Here is a 20586-nt window from a genome sequence, read left to right on the forward strand (position 1 = left end):
TCTCGTTGCATTCGGGTCCCTGGAACTCTCTGCTCTTTCAGCCCAACTGCAACCGCCCTACGAGATCTCGAATGAGGCCCCCACCTCAGATAAAACCTTCTCGTCGAGCTCTCGGCTCAGGGTCTCTGACCACGGCAGGTGCACAAACAGAAATAGCTCCGTCCCCCGGAGAGCAGCCCCACATGCAAATCTCTCCAAACGGAACCATCTCCCCTTACAGCTAAGGCTGAAATGACCGCCAGCTCTTAGACAAAGTTGCAATGAGATCTTGAGCTCATTTTAAAATCAGGACAAGCTAAGGCTTTTAAAGCTCCCCTATAATGCAGAAAACCTATCTGCCTTCTGCTGTAGTATCTAGCTACAGACTACGTCCCATTTCAGATGCAGGCATATTATGAAGAATTTCTAAAATACAGTGTGGGCAGCGATAACCTGGAAAAATGTGGAACTTGAGAGCGCTGCAGATGAAAGGAGCATGAAGAATGAAGAGAGGCATTTTGTTCCCCTATTTCATGTGAATCCAAGTAAGAAAAATATTCCTTGATATTCCTGTTAGGAAAAAAAAAACGTGCTGCATGCCAGCTTTCACAATACGACAACACAGAATATTTTAGCAATCATTCAAATAAACGAAAAACCGACAGGCTCTCTCTATGAGTGGGTAGGGGGGAAGTAAGGGGAGGCAGCTCACCCAAGAAAAACAGTCTCCTTAATATTCATCCCTCTTAGAACAATTCTTTTTGCGGAAAGGAAGATCAAATATCTTAGCCCTACCTTTTCGGAGGGATTAAACAAAGGTCTCCCTTCCTTCTACCAACACCTTCTTAGGAGAATCCTCTGTCTGTGGAGAAGAAATGTCAGAAGCCTCTGGGAGGAAACACAGCTGCATTTGTATTCTGCTCAGAAAATGTCATCACAGATCTGTTTACCTTAACTGTGGACCATGATTCAGCCGTGACAACTGTCTTGCATACTGATCAATTGATTTGCAGCAAAATTTCTACCATTAACTGCTTGGGTTCCGAAAAAAAAACGGTGACTTGGGTTTCGTGTGTAACCATAACAAAGGTAGATCTGAAATACCTGGATTGTTACCCAGTATTTCAGGGACAGGCTATATACAAAGGATCCTTCTCGAAGTTCAAACGAGGGAGGGTCCCTTCCGCTCGTGGGTGAAAAACAAGGCACACAATTCCCAAAGCCCTCCATGGGGTGGGGGTTCTTAGCACAGAGAAGCGGGAAGCGGACTTGGCCCAGTGGTTAGGGCGTCCGTCTACCACATGGGAGGTCCGTGGTTCAAACCCCGGGCCTACTTGACCCGTGTGGAGCTGGCCCATGCGCAGTGCTGATGTGCGCAAGGAGTGCCCTGCCACACAGGGGTGTCCCTCATGTAGGGGAGCCCCACGCGCAAGGAGTGCGCCCGTAAGGAGAGCCGCCCAGCGTGAAAGAAAGTGCAGCCTGCCCAGGAATGGCACCGCCCACACAGAGAGCTGGCACAACAAGATGATGCAACAAAAAGAAACAGATTCCCAGTGCTGCTGATAAGGATAGAAGCGGTCACAGAAGAACACACAGCGAATGGACACAGAGAACAGACAACTGGGGGGGGGGGGGCAGGGAAGGGGAGAGAAATAAATAAAAAATTAAAATAAAAAAAAAAGCACAGAGAAGTGGCTAGACCGGGAGGCGGGCGCTAAGGGGCTTTGGACCCGCCGTCCTCGCTGGGCTGTCACCAGCGTGGGAGCCGCTGCAGGATGCCCCGTCCCCGGGCAGGCTCTGCGGCTCAGCAGCAAGGAACAGAAACGGGATGAGGGTGGCCGATAGAGCTGGGAAGGAGGAAGGGCCAGCCCCATCTCCTCAGTGGACGTTCAGCCCAGGCCACATGCCGAGCCCCTTCCCACGGCAGAGCACAGGGACCAGCCCAAGGCAGCGGCCACTGATGGTGGCCTGGGCTGGAGCACCACCGGGCGCGGGAACATGCCCTCTGACCTCCATCAGTCAGCGCCCGAGTTCCCATGGGGTCCGAGCCCTGACCCCCAGCTTTCTTCTCCAGCTGCTGGCTCAAGGCCCAGCACCCCTGCACCGCCCTTTATGAAAGAGGGCAAGCCAGGCAGAGGGCAGGAACAGGGATCCCCACCGAGGAGAGCACCACAGGGGACCCCCACGCAAGCCGCCCTCACGGGAGGCCCTGAACACGGGCCCCGGGGCTGGCCACAGCGGGGTCATCCACGCACGAGCTGTCTCAAGCTCAAGCCAAACTCAGAGAACGGCAGGGGAAAGGGGGAGTCACTGGCCATTGCCTGCCAGCAGGCGGCCACCCCACGGCTCTCGGTGGGCCACCGCTAAACCCAGGCTGTGCCCACCCGGGCCTGGGTCCAGTGAGGCAGGACAGATGTCACAGGAAGGAGTGAGCATGTGTGGTGGGGCCTGAGCGCAGTTTGGATTCTCCACGGTCACAGCGGTAAGAAGCCACGTGCACGGCGAAGGACTCGAATTCCACGCTGAGGACCAGCTCAAGAGACCTGGGCGGGGAGAGGCGAAACTGTCTTCGAGTCCCGCAGGTACCTTCAGGTGTGAAAGACAGGAGACCTGCCTCGACCGCTGCAGGGATTTCGTGACGGTGGCCAGGATACGAAGGGCAAGGACGACACGCCCAGGGCTGTCTGCCCAGATACGGTATGGAGTTGAACAGAAACCAAACGAGCTGCAAGAGCCAACAGAGAGATGACGGGATACTTGTGGAGACAAAAATCGCTCAGCCATTAAATATCACGATTGCAAAGAATAATGTCTAAGGAAAGTGCTAGGGATAAGTGAACAGAGCAGGATACGCATTCTTAAATGCAGACAGATTATTACCAGGAATCAAACTTCTGCTTCAGCCATAATATTCGCCCCAAGCCTTCTACTTGGCCTTGGCTTCTGAATGAACGAATGCTGTGGCCCGTGAAAGGATATTCCAAATACCTCCTTGAATAGCATTCTGGCATCCCTGGACTTAAGCAGAATCAATGACACGGGTCAGCATCATCTCTAATCAATATTACAATATCAGCATAATGACGGGGCATGCCGTATGAATTTACTGCTCAAGACTGAAGATTTACTTTCTATTTTGGATATGCATTCTTGATGTACGTAGATTGAAAATCTCCTTGCACATGATACACGTTTCATTTAAACCAATCGGATGGTTTATAAATGTTTTCCTACAAGAGTAAAATGGGCAATAATCCATGATCACAATTTGAGAGCTCTTAGTTTTATGTGCAAAACCAGTTATTACAAACGTTCAAATAGTTAAATGAAAAAGAAATAGGGAAATAATACAAATATTAAGAGAGAAGGCATTCACTTGCTACATTAGAAAGTCCTATATTTTTTGAGTCAAGAAATGTGCATAGAACTGTAAACAATAATAGAAAGCAGAAGAGATTAGATCATAATTTGTATCGTTATGGAAATGTTTAGTGTACTGGCCTTCATGACATTAAACAGCTATTAAGATTTTTTAAATTTTACTCATTTCTGTTTAGACCATGCCTCTTTCAAGAAAACTTTACAAGGATAAATTACTAGCCAACTTCATCAATTTAATTCACAAGGAGGAAAAACTCCAAATCAGGTATAACAACATCTATAGTGAGGAAATGGACTTGGCCCAGGGGATAGGGCGTCCGTCTACCACATGGGAGATCCGCGGTTCAAACCCCGGGCCTCCTTGACCCATGTGAAACTGGCCCATGCACAATGCTGATGCGCGCAAGGAGTGCCATGCCACGCGGGGGTGTCCCCTGCGTAGGGGAGCCCCATGCGCAAGGAGTGCGCCCCGTAAGGAGAGCCGCCCAGCACAAGAGAAAGTGCAGCCTGCCCAGGAATGGTGCTGCCCACACAGAGCACTGACACAGCAAGATGGCGCAACAAAAAGAAACACAGATTCCCGTGCTGTGACAACAACAGAAGCAGACAAAGAATACGCAGCAAATAGACACAGAGAACAGACAACTGGGGTGGGGGGGGGAAGGGGAGATAAATAAAATAAATAAATCTAAAAAAAACAAAACTCTATAGTAGAGTATTGTCAATTCAGACATAATCAAGAAAACAGAACAAAGAAAAGAAAATGTTAGAGAAATATAAAGTACCCAAATACATCTCATTTCTCCACTAAACTCAGTTGCAAACGGGCATCTATTTAGTATCACAATTGTGACCCTGCATGCAGAAACCACCCAGGGCCCAGGCACAGTGGCTTCTGACCTAGACGTCAGACTTGTACAGTGTGACAATTATTCAAGATAATAAAACAGTGGAAAGAACCTAGTTTTGATAAAATGGCAGAACTTCATCCAATGCTATTAAGCTTCAACTTCAATCTCAGTCAAACTGAGGCTCCACTGCTTAGCCATTTAGCAAACTGAGTTAATTCAGGGCACCTCTAACGCACGTGCACAGAGAGAGGGAGGACGGCGCGCGTGCCTGCCTGTGCGCGTGTCTTCGCTAAAAAACTGAACAAGCTAATGTCCGGATGGTAAGATTACACATGGTTTTTACTTTCCACTTACCATTTACTATGTACTCTCTTAGCTATTTTCTGATTGGAACTCTAGTAAATGTGTGTTGTAAACAATCTGAAATATTCAGAAAAGCATAAAGAATCGGGAGAGGAGGCCAGACAAGAGAAGAGGAGACAGGACAGGATGACAGAGGTGGGGAGGCTGAGAATCCGACAGAGAAACGCAGGAAACTCCGTCATCCAAGGCGGAGGAGGCGCAGCCGCCAGCCTGGACGTCGGGCAGGGAGCGGCGGTGGTCAGCAGAATCTGGACGCGACCCCCTGCCTCACCTCCCCTTCCCGTCACTTCTCGATGCCAGCGGGTGATGAGGTGCGAAGGCTCTCAGCCCTCGACAGAGGGGACCCAAAGTTATCCCCCCAGACACCAATTCAGAGGTCAGGTTTGGGGGACACTCCTCACAGCCTTACCTGCCTCTCAGAGAGTGTGGCTCTAGCATCTGCAGGTACCAGGCACACCTGGAGATCCAGGTGCATCCAGGTGCCCGAGTTTACAGAAAGGAAAGGCACGCCCCCCAGGAGGTGCCCAGCGAGACCAGGGAAGGCCACCCAGCAGCCAAGGACAAGGCCTGCGTGGCAGGTGGCAAGACGGGCAGATGCAGGGTGCGACGGGAGTGAAGCTGGCAAGGGTCCAGGAGGCCCTGGCCGAGGGCTGGAGCTAGGGACATGGGGTGAGCGACGTTTAACCGGTGGGTGACAGGGCGGGTCAGGTTTGAGTCGCGGCCCCTGGGCTCTCACGTAGTGTGCCCTCATCAGTTATTCCCCAGACAGGGGCATCTCTGCAGGACGGGGGGTAACTAGGACGCCAGAGAGCCTATGGAGAAGTTCATCCCAGAACCGCCGAGACACGCCAGGCTGTGAGGTCACTCTGCACGTGGACAGCTGGCTCCGCCGCGACGACGGGGGTTCCCGCCGCTGGTGCAGCCCGTAAAAACCACGAAGCCAGAGAATCCCCACCTGGACACCCGGCTGCTTACAATCCAGGGATGTCAGTTGTGGGGGCGCCTCTGCCTCCAGGCTCACCTGAGTGGGGCGAGGGGCGGCCTTGGACGGCCCCCACCTAGCACTCAGGATGTAAGGGACCTTCACGGACCCTCCCCAAGGTCATCCTTCTCACCTCGGCTCACTCGTGCTTCGGAGCAAGCCTGTCACCCCGCGCCTGCCCCCTGCTCCCCTGCCTTCCCACTGCTCTCCTCGACTGCGCCCCAGCTCTCCCGCCACTCCTCAGGCCTCCTGCCCCCCCCTTCTCCGGCAGCCCCCCTCTTCTTCTCCACCTGCCTGTCCGGTTTCTCTTGGTCCCTCGCTTCGTCCCCGCTCTCCTATTCGCCTCTCTGCCCCTCTCGGCATCTACGGCGGAGGTCGGCAAACCTCTTCTGTAAAGGGCCACCAGGTCTCGTGACAAGGACGCGACTCTCGTTAGGAGAGCAAAAGCTCAGCAGAAGGCCAAGTGTCAACGAATGGGGGCGGCTGGTTCCAAAAAGTTTTCTCTATGGACACCGAAATCTGAATTTCATTTTCACGTGGAACCAAGCATCATCCTTCTTCTGATTCTTTTCAACCATTTAAAAATGTGAAACTCACCCTTAGCTGGGGCCAGTGCAGGTGGCAGGCCTGACTTGGCCAGCTGGTCACCATCGGCCAGTCCCAGCACCAGGCCCCAGAAGACCTCAAGAGCAGCTGCAGAATCGGCCACCTCTCGTGCCCCTGAGCGCCTGGCCGGGCGCTGCCCTCCCAGTGCGCCCCACGCGGCAGGTGAAGCTGCCACCTCGGGCAGGTCCACACTCCACCAGGCAGCAGCTGTCCAGTGGCAAACAAGCCTGCACTTTCACCTGCTGAGAAAACCCCACACCTGGGCTGAGCGCTCAGGAGAGTGCGGCACTGGTTCTCCACCCAGGAGAGCCCACGCGAGGTCTGCGGTCACTTCCGCCTGGCCACATGAGGAGGGGACCGAGGCGGACACACCGAGCTTGTGCCAGGAGTGGAGGAGGTGGAGAGACCCCGGGGGCTGCGGCTGCCGCCGTGTGGCCGCGGCTGTGTGCGCCCCTCCGGGGAGGCCGCCCAGCCTGCCCAGCCTGGGGATGGGTGGGCTTCAGCTGCGGGGCCACCCTACCCCCAGCGCCTCTGAGACAAAGTGGGGACCCAGCAGCCAGGGCCAGCAAGCGGCAACCGTGCCCAAGAGGTGGGGGCAAAGGAAAGAAGCTGCTGAGGCCCGCAGGAGCAGCGGGGCGAGCGGGAACCGCAGTGGGGGAGGCTGAAAAAAACAGCTGAGCAGGCGAGACGGGGGCTTTGCACCCAGAAAAGGGAGCCCCCGTCCACACGGCCCAAGGGGGAATGCCCAGGCGAGAGGACGTGGGCAGACCGGGCAGCAAAAAGGAGTTGAGGCCTGTCTGCAGGAACCTCGAGGCGAGCCTCTCCGCTCCGTCCACCTGTCGGCCTCTCTCCACGCCTGCACGGGCTGTCCTGGGATGGGGTTCGAGGGGGAGGCTCTGGCCAGCTGGCCTAAGGGACAGGGGCAAGGTCAAAGGAGCCCAGGCCTCCTCTGTGCTGTTTCCAAGACCCTCGAGGGGAGCCCCAGTGGGAAAAGCAGAAGGGGCTTCAGAGGGCGAGGGCTGCGGGGAAGGGGCCGCAGGCCGGGCTGCCCGACCGTGTCCTGAGCAGGCCACGGGGAAACTGAAGCCGGGGCGCGGCCGTAAATGCCCCCCGAGCGTGGCCTCCTGTGGGCCAGCAGCCCACCTGCAGGGAGGAGAGCAGACCCTGCGAAGAGAGCTAGGACAGCCCCGGTGCCCAGTGTCCAGGCTGCGCGCCTCGCGGGCCTCCTCTGAGGCTGGGGGTTCTGGGTCTGCCGCTGCCGTTATTTGGGGGAAGAGGAGATGGTGGCAGCAGGGGGCTGGTTTGGGTTCCATTTCCGGAAAACTTCCCCGTGTTTTGTGGACTGATAGAGCTAGTGGGTGCTTGTGAGGATTGACAGGGAGACACGCGGGTGGGGCAGCCTGGGGAGGGAGAACCTGACTCACCGCTGTCGATGCACCTCCCAGGGGAGGGTCCTGCAGGGAGCAGGTGCGGGCTGAGCTCGTGGGTGAGGGGACTGAAGGAAGGGCAGGGCTGGGTTTGCGCACAGTGCCCCCCGCTGGCCTGGCCAGGCTGCCGGCCTGCTCCTGAGGTTCCCGGGGAGGGGGCGGGATGGGGAGTTATGACCCTCCATTCCCAATTCTGATTACTTCTCTGTATCATTAAAGCTAAAAAGGGAAGTGGATTTGGCTCAAGGGATAGAGCGTCCGCCTACCACATTGGAGGTCCAGGGTTCAAACCCAGGGCCTCCTGACCCGTGTGGTGAGCTGGCCCACACGCAGTGCTGATGCGCGCAAGCTATGCCATGCAGGGGAGTTCCCCATGTAGGGGAGCCCCATGTGCTGGAGTGCGCCCCATAAGGAGAGCCGCTCCATGCAAAAAAAGTGCAGCCTGCTCAGGAATGGCGGCGCACACACGGAGAGCTGACGCAGCAAGATGACACAACAAAAAGAGACACAGATTCCCGTGCCGCTGACAACAACAGAAGCGCACGAAGAACACGCAGCAAATAGACACAGAGAGCAGACAACTGGGGGTGGGGGAAGGGGAGAGAAATAAATAAAAAATAAATCTTAAAAAAAAAAAAGCTAAAGAGACCACCCAAGGTGAGAAAACCACCAAGGTCACAACTGACACGCTGGACGATCAGGTAGATCCCAATCCAGGGGAAACTTGAGGTGAGAGCCAGGACAGCGGGCGCGAGGCTGTTGACAGCGCACGTGGAGCTGGACAGCTGGTGGCGGGCACTGACCGTCCCTCTGGGCTGTTTCCTGGGGGGTTTCTCCTCCTGACCCTGAGCGTCAAGGTTCAAGGTTCGGGGTCGCAAGGCCACCGACTTAGGAGCTTTGCTATGGTCCTATCTGGTGTGCTCACGTAAGTGACGTAAGAGCGGATCTTCCCTATTTTCCCACGGGCAGCCGAGCCTCCTGGCCAGCCACGCCTGGAGAGCAGGTGAGAGGGGAGGCTGGCTGGGCCAGCGCGGTGGGCAGAGCACAGCGCCCGCGTTTTCAAGACCGGCTGGTGAGCGGACGCCCTGACAGCAAACGCTGGTGAAGAGAGTGGAGGTGGTGCTCCTACGAGCTGGGTTTGAAGGGGGTCCAGGAAGCCGGTGAGACGCAGCTGTACTACTTCAGGTGGGAGGTCTAAGATAAGACAGTCCTCAGGAAGAGCGGAGGAGAACTAAGAGCCAGGACTCTCTAAATGTCAAAAAATTGACTTATAACCCAGAATTGCATGCCTGTATGAGGAGCCAAGTTTGGGTGACTCTCAGGTCATGACTTAATCATAAGGATACCTGTTGTGACACAGGGTTAAAATTAATGAGAGTATATGATCTTCAACTACTACACGGCACTTATGAACTTAGAGATTTCACAGCTAACCTCAAACTCTACCTTCTGAAACTGAGCTCAGTTCCGCCCCCCGCCATTTGTCAGCCTGGCTTCCAGTCTTCCCATCAGCAGAGCCGCGCCTCTCCGAGGTCCTGAGGCCGGACACTTCCTGCCTCCCTGTGGAAGGGCTTCCGAGCCTCTGTCCTGACCCAGATGCCATACCAGGCCCTGCCCTCAAGCTCACAGCTGAGGATGACAGTCCAAGGGACAATCGACTTGAGCTGTGAACCAAGAAATCATTTCAAGACATGTCTTTGTGGAGAAGTGGGCGAAAGACACAAAACCCACGCACTCGAGTCCCAGCAGAGCAAACGCCGCCCACCCGGCCCCACGTCTATGGGTCATCGGCTCCCCTCTGGGGAGGCGCCTTCCTCACCCCTCCCACCTCTTCATGACCTCCCTGCATGCAGCGACACCACCTGCCCCTAAGACAAAGAATTCTGGGCCTTCAAGGCACTAGCCAGGAGGACGTTGTAACAAGATAACAACCAGTTAAATAGGCCCAAGCAGTTGAAGCTTCTTTGCGAAAATAACACCAGGAGAGGTGACCGCGAGCTCTGCCCAGCATGGGGCTGGAAAATACGCAGATCCGCGTGACCACAGTGTGGGGTTACCAGCCAGCCACATTTATCTCAAGCAGAAGCAAGCCCTCGAGAACCTTCTATCCTAGACAGAGAAGGAGCAGGCAGCCAAGCACATTCTATTGTTTTCTACTTTATCTGTGTACTCGATAAATGGACATGTTTTAAACGTCCTAAAGAGGCCTTAATTCAACTATGCCTTGTGGATAGACTCGGGAACTGAAATAGGAAGTAAACGATGGCCCTTCACCCTCTAGGTCATCCTGTAGCACTGCTGCTCCACTGAAACAGCAATCTTCACCGGAAAGGGCAGAAAAGAAATGCAGCCACCAGGAGTTCAAATAATAAAGCAACAGCCATTTTGGGAGCGGTATTTACAGAAACAAGGCGGGTACATGTGGAAGAAGTCCAAGATGAACCATCCTGCAGACCGTGGGAAGGGCATGCTTCCTGAGAGCTATTTAAAGTCACGTTTGACCCCCTGCAGACCCTTCGGACACAAATAAGTCTACTCTCAGTGAGACAGGGCTACAAACCAAACACCAGTGCACCAAGATTTGGTCCAGACTTCTGGGTATGACCTAATAGCTCAAGTTACTTGGCAAAAACATCTCCGGGATATGTTTCGATTTAATAACTCATCTGTTGGATGGTTTGTTTATGTGATCCTTTGACTTCAACCCTTTGTGCTGTGAAGCATGGTTTATTTTCCATAAGGAACTGTACAACATTTATGTCAGATTCTTAGATGCAACTATAGAGTAGATGGCTCCAGTTTCACATCTTGGAAACAAAGATTCTGGTTTGCAGTTATTTCTGGAAGGCTGAGCTTGTGAGACAAATTAGAAATCCATTCTCTGTTTACTTATTTACTTTTTTAGGGTGTTTTGGAGGAAAACAATAAAAACTACTTTGCCAATAAACCAAAGAAAAATTACGACTGGGAGGACTGAAATGGAAAGATTCCAGGCCACAGAGAAGAGTAAGAGTACAATCTCTTTGGCTTCTACACACGGTTGAAATTCCACCTGATTATTAGACAAACGGCTCCCATAAGAGAACTGAGTGGGCAGTCAGAAATGACAGCACCCTGGCTGGCCCGGGAGGGTGGTGACAAAGAGGTGGCACAGGACGTCCAGACCAAGACTGCCTTGAGCACAGCCCTGAAGGAGGGCGAGACTGGGCACACCCCGAGGCCACCTTCTCATCTATAAACCCAGGAGTTAAAATGCCATACAAGAAAGCCACAGAGGAGAGGTGTGAAGACAAGGAGAGGTGTGGAGACCAAGTGGTGGACACTGGCTGCCGTGCCTGCCCCATCCCCTTGTGGTGACAGCACTGAGAACCTCATTTGAGGAATGTTCCCTCTCCCACCTGCGGTCCATGAAGTGTGACCCCAGAAGGCCCTCTGGGTTGGCCACGTGCCTAGAACCGGTCAGAGCTCCGTGTCTCCTGCGACAGGGACGGGGCCAGGCTTATCATGTGACGACCCTAGCCACGCCCTCTGCTGGTGCTTCCACCAAGACCACGTCCCAGGGCCACGTCGGGGTAGAGCTTGGGGAGCACAAGGCCCTCAGAAGGGGGATGCAGGGCCTTGGGTGCACTGTTAGAACTCCTGGATCTTTACCTGAAGCAAAAAGCCCACCTGGATGCCCGAGTTGCAGGAACAATTCTTTATATCATTTCTTTAAACTTGTTTAAAAGACAACAGGGTTGTCTTTTAGAGCTGAAAGAGTCCTGGCAAACACAGTGAGGTAGTTCTTCTCTCTCTCCCCTATTCCCATTCATACACACAAAATAACTATTAGTTGTATATATGATTATTTTAACAAGCACAATGTTTCTCTGACTACAAATTGTTATATATAGCAAGAAAAATCTCATTTATTAATACGGACGGGAAAACCCTACATAAAATCTTAGCAAATCAAATCCAGCCTATCTTTTAGTAATAATATTAAAAGAATGATGCAGCATTACCATGTACCTTTTATTCCAGGAACATAACGATAGTTCAACCTCAGGAAATCTCTCAGTAGGTTAAATAAGAAAAAAATACATAAGTGCTTATCTCAATAGATACTTTAAAAAGTCATTTGAATAATCTTCCATTGTGTGTTGTCTGGATCACAGTTTGTTAATTCATTTAAAAAGTAAATATATATACGAATGCAAAAAAAAAAAAAGACATTTGACATCACTGATCAAGTGATGCCTTCCTTTAACAGAACGTTCCCTAGTGTTAGGCAATCTCGTGTTTCCGCACTTATTCCTCGATGCCGTGACTCTTCTCGGGGCCATCTGCAGATCACCCCTCAATGCCTTTGCAAACATGGTCCTCGGATTCAGGGGGATGGAGTGACAACCTCAGTGACAGTGGCATCGCGTGTCGACTGGGCACAGCTCTGCCGGGCTGTGCACCGAGCGCACCGCACACAGCTTTTACGCACACCTGCTCTAGGAGGTGGGTACTCTTCCTATTCCCTTCTACAGAGAAGGAAACTGAAATCGAGAAGTTGAATAATACGCTTCAACTTCAGTAAGTGATGGGGCCGAAGTGCAAACCAACATACATTTGACTTCAAAGCAAATGCTGTAACCACACAATACAAAACATGATAGATAGATTAAGGAACACAATCTTTTTCTAAAATTCTTATTCTATTATAAATTATAAGACTCAAAGGCTAGGAAATATGATTACACAAAAAAGAGACAATGACAGGTTAATTTTTTGGTCTATGTGAATTCAGACCCCTTTCCATGTACAAAATACAAACAAATACAGATACATTAAACACAAATGGGATCAAATTATATATATAATTTACTTTTTACAGCTAATAAATCATGAAGCCTTTCCTACCAAAACAGAACTATGACATCAGTTCAATGCCCAAATGATAGGCCATTAAATATATACATAAATAATTTAACCACTATCTACCTTTGTTGGATATTTAGATTACTATTTATAAACACCATAAAAATCATTTCTGTGTGACTTTTTCCCTTATTCATTATTTTCTTAAAATTAATTAGCACTCTAGAATTATACACATTTGCTACCACCAGAAACTAACTTTCTGGTGAACCCAAAATATTAAAATGTTTTACAATTGTTGCCACATTTATAGGCAAAAAACAAGTATATCCTCATTCGATTTTCATTTCATTAAGGTATTAATGAATCTAAACATGTTTTCATGTGATTATTTATATTTATTCTTCAAATTGCCTATTCCCATATGTTTTTAAAGTTTTCCTCTCAGGATCTTAGTCTAGCTTATATTATTTACACACAGCACACACCCAGATATTTCACACTCACATTCACATGTACATACACACATTCCATGTTCCTCTTTATCATATATTTTAAAAGTATTTTTCGTCATTGCCATTTAACTTAGTCTAACCTGATTTTAAAATTTAACTTATGAAAATGTTTAAGACCTACAAAAGGGAATGAAAATTTATACAAATTCCCACCTTAAGAAATAAAACATTACCTACACAACTGAAACTTTAAACTTTCCTAATGGAATCCCTAGAATTCAAGATTGTATTTTAGGGAAACGGACTTTGGCCCAGTGGTTAGGGCGTCCGTCTACCATATGGGAGGTCCGCGGTACAAGCCACGGGCCTCCTTGACCCGTGTGGAGCTGGCCATGCGCAGTGCTGATGCGCACAAGGAGTGCCGTGCCACGCAGGGGTGTCCCCGTGCTGGGGAGCCCCACGCGCAAGGAGTGCGCCTGTGAGGAAAGCCGCCCAGCGCGAAAGAAAGAGCAGCCTGCCCAGGAATGGCGCTGCCCACACTTCCCGTGCCGCTGACGACAACAGAAGTGGACAAAGAAACAAGACGCAGCAAATAGACACCAAGAACAGACAACCGGGGGAGGGGGGGAATTAAATAAATAAATAAATCTTTAAAAAAAAAAAAAAAGATTGTATTTTAAATATGTCTAATGTAAACAATATATGGCTATATATTTCTTTAAATCTAATTCAACAATCTTTGTTTATGAACCTGGGAAAATTAGTCAATTTATTGGGACTACTTTTACATACAGATTTATTTCTACCATTCCTCTTTTGCATTCTATTTGCCCCACTTTTTCTGTTTCTTTTTTCCTCTTTGCTACTGTTTTATTTGCTGGGAGGTAAAATTATATTCTTCATTCTGTTATTTGTTGTTGCACTGGTTTGGAAGTTCTACTCTCTGTATTGTTACTCTAGAAACATTATCACACATATTTTAACTTAGCAAAGTATAAAAGTAACCAACATTTTTACCCTACTCCTGAAATACAATTTTACCTCTGATCACCCTCATAAAATAGATGATATTTTTAATCAAAATACATTTATATTTATTCGTATGTTCATTATTTTCTTTGCCCACCATTCCTTCCTGTATCTCAGAACCTCCATCTGGAGTTACTTGCCATCTTCCAGAAGCAGATCCTTTAGAAGTTAATGAGGTCTCTAATTGTCTTGCTTCATTTGTCTAAAAATATTTTTATCACCCTCTCATTCTTAAAAATAAATTCCCTAAGTCTAGAATTCTAGGTTTACAATTATTTTCAGCTAGTAAATTGAAAACATTATTCTACTGTCTTCTGACTTGCACTATTGCTGTTGAGATCGAATTGCCATTCCTGTGTAGGTAAGCTAGGCTCTGTAACTACTTTTAAGATTTTTCTCTTTCTGTTATTCTATATTTTCGCTGTGTTTTTTTACGTTTGGGTTTCTTTTCGTTTATCTTGCTTGGAATTTGTTGTAGCTCCTAAGTCTGAGACTGCGTTTTTCATTAGTTCTGGAAAATTACCAGCCCCTTTTCTTTGAATATTGCCACTCCTCTCCCTACTACCTCTTACTGGAACTCTGATTTATGTCTGTAAGGAGGAAGAGGTCTGGCCTCTGTCTCATAACCACTTGTTCATATTTTCTAACTCTGTCTTTGTGCTGGGCTCTCTGCAATTTCTTTAATCCTACCTTCTATTTCCTAATTCTTTCTTCATCTGTGTTCAGCAGCTGTTTCATCTATCCACAGATTTTCTAATTCTCTTTACTTTTCAGGGCTGGAATTTCCTGGCAGTCCTCTTGGGTAAAACAGCAGACAGCACACTGGCTGTCTTCAGCTGGATCCTGGGGGACCTGGATCATGAGTACTTTACCAGGGACCACAATTAATGGAAGAACAGAGGCTCGTTTCCAATTTTTCTGAGCTATATACAGCCCAAGTATCACAAATGACTCCAGGGAAAAGATGTACCTTCCTGGGAACAAATAACCACAATGGAGGATTGAACAGCCAAGCCAGTAGGAACAAGGCAGATTTCATCTGATTCCCAAAATAAAGTGATACAACGGGGTTTGCGCCAGCTATCAACCGACCATTCAAATTGGTTATTCTGGGTTGCTTGGCTCACCGACGTTCAAAACCAGTAAATTATAGATGAAAACTGGCCTTCTTTGTGTCATTAAATGCTTTTTGACATTATTTCCTTTTTACTGGTGGTAATATTGTGATCAAGGCTTTCTTTTTGTTTGTATTTGCCTAACATACCATAGCCAACTCCTTTTTTTTTTTTAACATTTTAATTCCTTGTTTCAAGTTGTAAATAGTAGTACGTAATTACATAGTCTAGCTTCTATTGTTTTATACGATTAGGCAATCTTTGTCTTTTTAAAGAAAAACTTAACCTAAGTGCTTCTTTCAAAAGCCGCGTTGCTGTTAAAGGTGGCACGCAGAACACCCCTTCATCTCCCCTTTCTGACACCCCAATAATGAATCCCAGCCCAAGTGGAAGGAGACAGGAGGCTGATTTACAAAGGCACGTGTTCTCCCCGACGCAATCAAGGGATCTGGGCAGAGAAAACAAGAAAACGTAGAAAAGGAAGACCAATCCAGGAGGTCCCTATCCCACTAGCAGGATTTCCAGGGAGAAGGAATTTATTTATGTATTTATGTATTTCATGTATTTCCAATTGTCCAGCCCTAAAAGTCAAAAAGCATCCAGCTCAAAAGGGCCCACTTAAGACAATATATGAGAGAGAGAAACCCATACCAAGGACGACGAGAAGATCTAGAGATCTAGATGTGTCCCATACGTGCGTTAGAGAGAAATCATCTACAAACAAGAGTGACTCAGTGGGGTCCAAGACAGGCTACAAGACACTGATGTGCCCTTAACACCAAGGGAAACAGGTTTGAAGTCTCACATTCTACAATCACTCAAATGGAGCAAGGGTAGGGTCAAAACACAAACGTTTTCAGACATGGCAGGAGTCAGAAATTTATCTCCCAAGCTCCCTTTCTTAGGTAGTGTCTACAATGTATTCCAGCAAGATCAGAGGAAAATAATAAAAGAGGAAGACACAGGATCCTGAATTCCAACAAATGGACCCTGAATCCCGGACTCCTGGGAGAGTAATGGAAAGAAGTTCTGGGATGAAGCTCAGAAATCAATGGGTCCAGACTGGAGCAGCTGGACAGAGGGCTCTAGGGGTGCAATTACAAATGGTGCCAAAAGGCAACCAAGGATATTCTCAAAAAGCCAGTGTGAAGCTCCATTACAAATTGCCAGCAGCAGAGCAGATGGCATATCAAATATCCCAGCCTGCCCCAGGTGACACCACTCAAAGGGACCCCCTTATTCGGCAGCCTGGAAAGTGCTAAGCTGGGAAGTCAAGTCAGCTATCTGGCTGGCTGATGGCTAACTAGGGACATCTAAATGATTAATCTGTGCGGAAAGAGAAAACTTTACCTGAGAGCAACCGTATAGCCGAGAGGTGCTTTTTTCCCCTTCCCTTTGGATAATGAAGCATCTATGACGATTTAGCCCACAGTCACTCCTGTCCAGCAAATGGCATTTACTCTTGACTCTTGTTAAATGGCAATCTTGCTGGATTGTCCCTACACAACAGGCACTGCCGTGCGAGTTTTACGTGTTTCTTATTTAATTTCTTATTTAACTCTCCAAGGTGTGTACTATTATTTGAGCAGTGGTCAGGTTTCATTTTTTTATTTCTCTTTCTCATTTTATAGACACGGAAAGAACCAAGGCTGAAGTGATTTGCCCCCAAGTGGCAGAAATGAGATTCTAACCCAGCAAGAGTTACGTTCTCCTAGGACTCAAGGTAAATCACTTGTCCTAGTGCACTCACGTCCATAAAGTCTTGTGCTTCCCTGCTTTTACCCGAAACGGGGTCTGCTAGAAGCAGCTTGACAGGCAGATCCAGAGTGTGGATCTGGCGTGAGAGGGCAGCACTGGGGAGAAGCTCAGACAAGTGGGTGGGCATGGGCCGGGTGGGGAGGTGGGACCCATGGCCATCTGCTGCCCATCCCTGGGGCCCCGCCACAGACCAGCTTCCCCAGGGCCCCTCCGTGGAGAGCCCCTCCGACAAGAGCCCGGCGCTGCACAGGCTGCCTCTCTGCTTCCTTCGCCAGGTTCCCAGATACCACGAGCACCCCCTGAGAAGTGGGGAACCTGTCTACTCCACTCTGCTGTCCAGGGGCTCATCAGGAACTTGCCCCTCAGAGGAGACTGTGTGGCCTGCCCTGCTTTTCAGGGAAGGGGAAACCGAGGCCCAAAAGGAAGAAGGGACGCGCTTAAGACCACGCAGCCGGGACCAGGCCAGCAGCGCGGGGCCTCCCCACCCTGCCCGGAATGTCTGGTCGGTGCTGCTGGCTTGTGCCTCCCGGCATGGGTGTCTCGTTAACCCACTGCCTGGCAGGAGCATGCACGCAGATTGGGAGGAGTTCCCATCTCAGTCTGGCCACTTGCCAGTTGCGAGGGCAACATGGGCAAAGCTCCATTTCCTCGAGTCTGAAATGGGCCCTTAAACCCAGCCATCAGGGGAAGCGGACTTGGCCCAATGGATAGAGCGTCCGCCTACCACATGGGAGGTCCAGGGTTCAAACCCAGGGCCTCCTTGACCCATGTGCAGCCGGCCCATGCGCAGTGCTGATGCGTGCAAGGAGTGCCGTGCCACGCAAGGGTGTCCCCCACATAGGGGAGCCCCATGCACAAGGAGTGCACCCCGTAAGGAGAGCCGCCCAGCACGAAAGAAAGTGCAGCCTGCCCAGGAATGGCGCCACACATGGAGAGTTGATGCAGCAACATGATGCAACAAAAAGAGACACAGATTCCTGTGCCGCTGACAAGAATGCAAGCGGACAGAGAGAGCAGACAATGCAGGGGGGAGGAGGGGGCGGAGGAAAGGGAGAGAAATAAATAAAAATTTTAAAAATCTGAAAAAGAAAACAAACCAGGCCATCAGGGAGGTCAGGGAGGGTAGGTGAGCTGGATACGGAGGCCAGCAGGTGCGTGGGGTGGCGGGGCCGCCGTGCTCTGCCTCCGTGGGTCCGAGTGTGCCCCCGCGACCAGCACAGCTCCTGGAGACCTGTTAGAAGTGCAACTCGCACTCCCCACCCTCGTGACACCCTGCCTCGAGTCCCCAAGGCTGTGCACCCTGCCCGGCAGCCCCTGGGTGCTGGCGGTCGTCTGTGAGCTGAGATGGCGGTTGGGAAGTGCCACCTGGTGGAGGGAAGGCCCCACGGACCGCGGCCGGGTGCGCGCCTGCACCTTCAAGGAGAGGCCTGGGAGAAGAGGCCGCCCCCGAAGGCAGGGGCTGGGCTGCTGCTTGTTTCTAACCTGGGAGGTCCCGGCACCGAGCCCCGAGCCACCAGACGACAGGCACCGATGCTTCCTGGGGCGCGAACGAGGACGAACGAACTGACTGGAACAAAAGGTGCGCGTCCTAATGCCCGCTCTGTCCACAGGGTGTGGCGCGGACGTGACGGCCTTGGGGCGCAGGCGGAGGTCCGACGGGGCCGGACAAAGAGGTGGGCAGGGGTGGGCGCCAAACGCGCCGCAGAAGTGAGCTCCAGGCATCCCGTGGGCCGTGCCCCACGCACGAGGGCGCAGCAGAAGCCACCTGCACTGACCTAAGCACGGGCAAGACCTGGAGGGAGGAGGGTGACGTGGGGACAGAGGGGGCAAAGGAGTGGAGAGCCCTCGGGGTGACATGGGGACAGAGGGGACAGGCGAGTGGAGAGCCTCAGGGTGATGTGGGGATGGGGGGAGAGGGGTAGCACATCCTTGGGGTGACGTGGGGACAGAGGGGGCAGAGGAGTGGAGAGTCCTCGGGGCGATGTTGGGACAGAGGGGACAGGGGGCCAACAAGGGCCTCGCTGGTCACACTCGGCAGGACCCGAGCACAGGCCAGGTCAGCCAATGGGGGGTGGTGAGGAGGGGGGTCCAGCGCACAGGGTGGGGTGGGGGGCTCTTCCGGGGCTGCCGACGTGCTTCTCCCCCGAGCTGGAGGAGAGGGGGCGGCAGAGGCTGGGGCCAGAGGCAGAGCCGGGCGGCTCAGGACTGTCCCGGTGGAGGGCCCGGCACGCACGGGGCGCCCACGAGCACGCCCGGGGTGCAAGGGAAGAGGGGGCTTCCTGCCCAACGAGCAGCCCCTCTGGCTCCCGAGGCTCCGTGCCCCGCTGGGAGCACCCTGTGCTGGGTGCCACCCCCGCACAAAGGCGCCCAGGAAAGACGGGTGATGAGGAGAGCCAGCGCTCACCGCCCGCTGGCTGTGCGCGGGGACTGCCCTGGGCCTGCGCTCCACCACGCCCCAACGAGGCGCAGGCAGCCCCAGCCGGCCGGCCTGTTCCCCGCACCCCTGAGCACACAGAGCCGGCCCGGCTGCACAGGCAGCGCCCCGTCAGTGAGTCACCTCGTTTTACGGATGGGGAAACTGAGGCCTGCTCTCGATACTGTCCCCTAGTAGACGTGTCCACATCATCAGCCCGCAGAGCCGTAGAAGTTACTAGAACCCTGCTAGCAAGACAACCCCCCGTGAACTACTGGGGAGAACAAACATTTTCATCCCATCCTGTTCCTTTAGGTTTGCAACGACAAAAGAGAGAGAAAGAAGTAGAAGGGGAGAGAGAAAATTCTCAAATGCTTTGTAAACTTTGGAAAAGTGAGAAAGTTTCTCTGGGCAAATTATGCCCCCTCCAAAAATCTGTTTTTTTAAGTTACTAAATCAGAAAGGAAAAAAAAAGGATGGTATGAAGTTGCAGTAAAACACAAACTTTTTAAAATGGAATTTAGCAGAAATAGTAAATAAACTTCCTAAACTAAATGCAAACACACATCTAAACCGGGATGTGCAGCACCCTGAAAGAATGGGACAAATCACACCCTAATTACTGTCTGAAAGAAGAGCCCGCAGTTAATTGCAGTATGTTTCAGGCATTCCACATGAGCAACTTACCTGAAAAGCTTTCCAATTTGTATGTCAGGAAAGTTGGTAATTAAACACTTCAATTCCCTATTGACTTTATTAGTGATACGATAATCCTTGTACAGTTAGATTATAATTATTTTATTCATCAAATGCAGTTGCTATTTAGTTTAGGAAAGTGTTAACCTTAGAGTCTTTTACAAAACTCCCCCGGGGCCTCGATTCAACAAGGGGTATCTGAGCTGCCTATAGATGGGGTACGGGACCCCAAAGGCGGCTTGCCACGCAGGTGGGAAGGGAGATGCATCTTAAACGACTCACCTGGACTCCTCAGCCTTGTCTACGCAGGACCTCGACTTCCTCAATTCAGACTCACTTTTAAATAACGGCCTTTCAAAGTCACCTGGTGAGGTGAGACATGACTTTTGTGGTTCTCTTGCCAAAAAGGAAAAAAAAGCATAACCCCAATGTAATTATAAGGCAACATCAGACAAAACCACCAAATTGAAGGATATTCTACAAAATAACTGGCCTACCCATAAGAGGCAAAAAATAAATATAAAAAAAGGAAAAAAGACAAGCCTTATTGCAGAATTAAAGAGACATCACAACTAAACGCAACTTGTGATCGTGAACTAATCCTTGACCACAAAACAGGATTTTTTGGTTTGGGGTTATGAAGAACAATTGGTGAAATACAAGTAAGACCTGTGGATTAGATA

The 20586-nt window shown here is 50.6% G+C and overlaps 1 protein-coding gene across 4 annotated transcripts in view; it reads right to left on the reverse strand.

Moving 5' to 3' along the window:
• The window catches only part of ARNT2 (aryl hydrocarbon receptor nuclear translocator 2), a 177578-nt gene that overhangs the window by 146549 nt on the left and 10443 nt on the right, over positions 1-20586 (reverse strand). Inside the window, exon 1 of one of the 4 annotated variants that reach the window (XM_071214384.1) lies at positions 775-943. The exons of the other annotated variants lie outside the window; for them this stretch is intronic. The gene's annotated coding sequence lies outside the window, so the exon portion shown is untranslated. Of the gene's footprint in view, positions 1-774; positions 944-20586 lie in introns of those variants that run through there. 4 annotated transcript variants of the gene reach the window in all.

The sequence above is a fragment of the Dasypus novemcinctus genome, chromosome 3 (genome assembly GCF_030445035.2).
Source record: "Dasypus novemcinctus isolate mDasNov1 chromosome 3, mDasNov1.1.hap2, whole genome shotgun sequence".
NCBI lineage: Eukaryota > Metazoa > Chordata > Mammalia > Cingulata > Dasypodidae > Dasypus > Dasypus novemcinctus.